The sequence below is a fragment of the Aotus nancymaae genome, unplaced genomic scaffold, assembly GCF_030222135.1.
Source record: "Aotus nancymaae isolate 86718 unplaced genomic scaffold, 86718_ANA_hifiasm-v0.15.2.pri h1tg000011l, whole genome shotgun sequence".
Classification (NCBI taxonomy): Eukaryota; Metazoa; Chordata; class Mammalia; order Primates; family Aotidae; genus Aotus; species Aotus nancymaae.
In genome coordinates, this window is record NW_026988422.1 from 23,806,291 (window position 1) to 23,812,290 (window position 6,000).

Below are 6,000 nucleotides of genomic sequence, written 5' to 3' on the forward strand. Positions count from 1 at the left end.
AACCAATCAGAGATATATAGATATATAGAAAGAGATTTACTATGAGGGATTGGCTCACACAATTATGGAGGATAAGTCCTATGATCTGTTGTCTGGAAGCTGGAGAACCAGAAAAGCTGGTGCTGTAGTACTAACTCCAGCCCAAAGACCTAAGATCCAGAAGAATCAATAGCATAAGTCTCAGTTTGTGTCTGACAGCCTGAGAACCAGGAGCGCCAATTTCTGAGGGCAGAAGACGGTGGGTGTCCCAGCTCAAGAAGAAAGAGCAAATTCACTCTTCCTCTGCCTTTTTGTTGTACTAAGGCCCTTTCTGGGTTAGCTGATGCTCACCTACATTGATGAGGACAATCTTTATTTAGTTTGCTGATTCAAATGCTCATCTCTTCTGGAAACACATTCACAGACTCACCAGAAATAAGGTTTTACCAACCATCTGGGCATCTGTTAGCCCAGTCAAGTTGACACTTAAAATTAGCCATTACAGGTATGGATATGAATAAACTAGCTGGCATAAGCAATTAAACAGAAAAGTAACTAACAATGGTATTAACTAAAGTGCCGCCATGGGTTGACATAACACAATGCTCTTAATTTTCTTCATATTTATTTTCAACCTTAGTGAAATGTGGTTTTTACACTGCTGCAGAACAAATAGAACAGAACTTATGGTACATAATTTATGTAACTGATTTTATGTGTTTTTTTTTTTAGAGTTTTAAAATAATTCTTTAAAAATAGCTCCATTGAGACATAATTTACATACCATGAAATTCACCCATTGTAAGTGTACAATTCAATGATTTTTTAGCAACTTTATGGAGTTTTGGGTAAATTTTACTGTGATTCAATTTTAGAACGTTTTTCTCACCCCAAAAAGTTTTCTTATGCTCACTTGCAGTCAATACCCACCCTCCCTCCCAGCTCCAGGCAGCCATTTATCTGCTCCCCGTCTCTATAAATTTGCCTTTCCTGGAAATTTCATATAAATGGAACTGTACAATATGTAGTTTTTTATTTTTGACTTCTTTCACTTTCATACTGTTTCAGGGGTTCAACCAAGTTGTAGTATGTATCAAAAGCTCATTCCTTTTCATTGCTCAATAGTGTTTCATTGTATGGATATGCTTACCACACTGGTTTTTTCCATTCACGTGAATGAACATTTGTATTACTTCCAATTTTTGGCTATTATAAATAATGCTATGGACATTTGTGTACAAGTTTTGTGTCAATGTGTGTTTTCATTTCTCTTGGGTGTATGCCTAGGAGTAGCATTGCTAGGTCATAGGGTAGCTTTAGGTTTAACTTTTTAAAAACTGCCAAAGTGCATTTCAAATGGCTGTCACATTTCACATTTTTTCCAGCAATGTATGAGGGTTCCAATTCTTCATATTATCACCAATATCTAGTATTGTCACTCTTTTTGGTTGGTCTTTTTAATGTGTTAATATGGCATTTTGCTGTGATTTTAATTTGTATTACCATAATGACTATAACATTGAGAATGTTGTCATTTACTTATTATCCATTTTTTCAGACATATGATTGGCACATACTTTCTCCTAGTAATTTGTCTTTTTATTTTTCTTATTGGTACCTTTTGAAAGTAAAAGTTTCAGTTTTGCTGAAGCCCAATTTGTCATTTTTTTTTTTTCTTTTCTGGATCATGTTTTCAGTGTGATATGTAAGCATTTTCCCCTTTAATCCCGAAGTTTCTCCTATGGTTTCTTTTAGAAGTTTTATAACCTTTGCTCTTACAATTAGGTTTTTTATCTGTTTCAAGGTAATTTTTGTGCATGGTGTAAGGTAAGGATCTAAATTCATTTCGTTGCATGTGAGTATCCATTTGCCCTAGCAACATTTTTTGAAAAAAATCATAGTACTCCTAATGACTCAATTCACCAAAAATGTCAGGGTTTATTTCTAGACTCTGAATTCTTTTCCACTGAATTATATATCTGACTTTATACCTATTACACTGTTGCCATTATTGTAGTTTTATATTAAGTTTTGAAGTTGAATGTTCTCTGAATTTGTTCTTTTTAAAAATTATTTTGGCTACGCTGGGTCCTTTGAATCATTATATGAATTTTAGGATCAGCTTGTCAATTTCTACAAAAATGACTGCTGATATCTTGACTGGGATTGTATTGAATCCACAGAATAATTTAGGATATATTATATATTGCTATATTAACAGTATTGAGGCTTCCAGTTTATGAACATGAAATATAACTTTATTTACTAGATCTTTAATTTTTTTCAGTCTGTTTTATAATTTTCAGAGTATAAGTCTTTCACTTCTTTAGTCAAACTTATTCCTAAATATTTTATTTTTACTGATTTTATTAGGAATGAAATTATTTCTTAATTTTACTTTTGGGTTGCTTGTTGCTATTACATAGGACTAAAATAGTTTATTTTTGCATGTTGATATCATATCCTGTGGCCTTTTAAATTTATTTGTTAATTATAGTAGACATTTATTTGGCCAAGAAACATATGAAGAAAGCCCAACATAACTTATCATTAGAGAAATGCAAATCAAAACCACAATGAGATCCCAACTCAAGTCAGTCAGAATGATAATTATCAAAAAGTCAAGAAACAACAGATGCTGGGGAGGCTATAGAGAAATAGGAACACTTTTACACTGTTGGGAATGTAAATTAGTTCAACCATTGTGGAAGACAGAGTGGTGATTCCTCAGAGACCTAGAACTAGAAATACTATTGAAGTCAGCAATCCTATTGCTGGGTATATACTCAAAGGAATATAAATCATTCTATTATAAATATACATGCATGTGTATGTTCATTGCAGCACTATTGACAAGAGCAAAGACATGGAATCAACCCAAATGCTCATCAATAATAAAGTAGATAAGAGAAAATGTGATACATATATACCATAGAATACTATGCAGCTATAAAAAGGAATGATATCATGTCTTTTTCAGGGATATAGATAAAGCTGGAGGCCATTATCCTCAGCAAACTAATGGAGGAACAGAAAACCAAACACTGCATGTTCTCACTTGTAAGTGGGAGCCAAACAATGAGAACACATGACACAGCGAAGGGAACAACACACACTGGGGCCTGTTGGGGGTGAGGGACAGGGAGAGGGAGAGCATCAGGAAAAATAGCTAATGCTGACCAAGCTTAATGCATAGGTGACAGATTGAGAAGTGCAGCAAACCACCATGGCACACATTTACCTATGTAACAAATCTGTACATCCTGCAAATGTGTTTCGAAACATAAAATAAAATAAATAAATAATAAATAAAACAGATCCCTTAGGTTCCTATCATTTGTGCATAAAAACAGTTTTATTTCTTTTTTTTTCAATCTGTGTTTTTTTTCTTTCTTTTTAAAATCAAATCTGTATTCTTTACTTGCTTTCTCTTGCCTGACTGCACTGGCTAGAACCTATTGTATCATGTTGCATAAGAGTGGGAAGAGTGGCTATCTCTTCTATTTCCTGATCTTGGGGGAAAAGCATTCAGTTTTTACCATTAAGTATGATGTTTGTAGGTTTCTCATAGATATCTTTTGTCAAGATAAGGAAGTTCCTTTCTATTTCTAACTTGTTGAACATTTTACATTCAGATGTCTTAATGAGGAGTTTGGCTTTTATTTGACAATACAGGGTCAAATGTTTTTATCAAGGAAGTGGCATGATCAGAGTTATTCTTTAGAAAGGTAATTCTTAGAGGGGCATGGGAAAGAAGAGACTGGAGACAGGAAGGCCAAATAAAAGTCATCTGTAATAATCTAGGTTCTCAAATTTTAGTGCATATCAGAGTCATCAGAATCTAGTTAAAACACAGATTGCTGGTCTCGCCCTCAGAGTTTCAGACTAAATGGGTATGAGGTGAGGTATGAGAATTTTGTATTTCTTACAAGTTTCCAGGTAATTCTGATGCTGTTGGTTCGCTTTGTTAACTACTGGTCCAGGCAAAGAAAAGGAACCCTTGAATTAGAATGGTGGCAATAGGATAGAAAGATATCAGAGTGGAAGAGTCCATGTCTCAGGAACTTATAGGATGTGGAGAATGAGACTGGGAGTTCATGATGACACAAATCCAACTTATATAATTGGTGGTCATGTTAATGGAGGTAGTTGTGGAAGGTTACTTGGAGAAGTAGATTGATAATGCATTTATTTATGCAGTAAGGCATACTGGATTTGAGATGCAAGAAGATACTTTGGTGGAGATTCTCAGCAAACACTTGGAAATATGACTTCTTATCTAAGAGAGGGTGGGGTCAGAGATGGAAGTTTTGAAGCCATTAAGCCATCATCTCTCATTTCCACCCACTATATGGAAATACAGCGGGACTGAAAGGCCTGAGCCAAAAACAGAACTATGGAGATTCTTACCTTCTCAAAGTGGGATAAGTAGGAAACGGGAGTGGTCAGCAGAGTGCAGTGTTTCAGTGCAGAAAGGAAGAAAAAGGGTCAACACAGAGCCAACAGGGTCCAATCCTGCAGAAAATGATGAGTAACCTCCAGTGTCATTAGATTCTGTGATGAGGAAGTAATTGGTGACCTCTAAGAGAGAAATTTCTGCAAAGTAGAAGGGCAGAGACAAGATTCTAAAAGCTTAAGGAGTAAGTCAATGGTTACAAAGGAGTAAGTCAATGATTACAAAGTGAATACCACTAGGACAACCAAATACTAAGTTGAAACTGTTGGGGCTCAGAAAATGATACCACAAATTAGTGCACTTTGGCATGCTGAGTACTTTGAACTAAAGGAAACTGGAAAGCCTCAGAAGCATCCCCAGAAACACAGCCTCTCTCTGCTCTTCTGCCTCCCTGCCTCCCGCCCCTCCTTCTCCTCTGAAACGAGTCATAGAGACCAGAATTCCTTTTCCCTAAGGCAGGTCATAGAAATTAGAATCATGAGAGAATTCCCATTCAAAATTGCTACAAAGACAATAAAATACCTAGGAATACAACTAACAAGGGATGTGAAGGACCTCTTTAAGGAGAACTACAAACAACTGCTCAAAGAAATAAGAGAGGACACAAACAGATGGAAAAACATTCCATGATTATGGTTAGGAAGAAACAACACTGTGAAAATGGCCATACTGCCCAAAGTAACTTATAGATTCAATGTTATCCCCATCAACCTATCATTGACCTTCTTCACAAAACTGGAAAAAACCACCTTAAACTTCATATGGAACCAAAAAAGAGCCTGCATAGCCAAGACAATCCGAAGCAAAAAAAAAAAAAAAAGTTGGAGGTGTCACGCTACCTGACTTCAAACTATAGTACAAGGCTATGGTAACCAAAACAGCATGGTACTGGTACTAAAACAGAGATATAGACCAATGGAACAGAACAGAGGCCTTGGAAGTAATGCCATACATCTGCAACCACCTGATCTTTGACAAACCTGACAAAAACAAGCAATGGGGAAAGGATTCCCTATTTAATAAGTAGTGTTGGGAAAACTTGCTAGCCATATGCAGAAGGCTGAAACTGGACCCCTTCCTTACACCTTATACAAAAATTAACTCCAGATGGATTAAAGATTTAAACATAAGACTTAACAGCATAAAAACTCTAGAAGAAAATCTAGGCAATACCATTCAGGACATAGGCATAGGCAGACCAGAACACCAAAGCAATGGCAACAAAAGCCAAAATAGACAAATGGGATCTAATTAAACATAAGAGCTTCTGCATAGCAAAAGAAACAGTCATTAGAGTGAACTAGCAACCAAAAGAATGGGAAAAAATTTTTGCAACCTGCTCATCTGACAAAGGACTAATATCTAGAACCTATGGAGAACTTAAACAAATTTACAAGAAAGAAACAACCCCATCAAAAAGTGGGCAAAGGATATGAACAGACACATTTCAAAAGAAGACATTTATGCAGCCAACAAACATGAAAAAATGCTCATTGTCACTGGTCATTAGAGAAACGCAAATCAAAACCACATTGAGATACCATCTCATGCCAGTTAGAATGGCG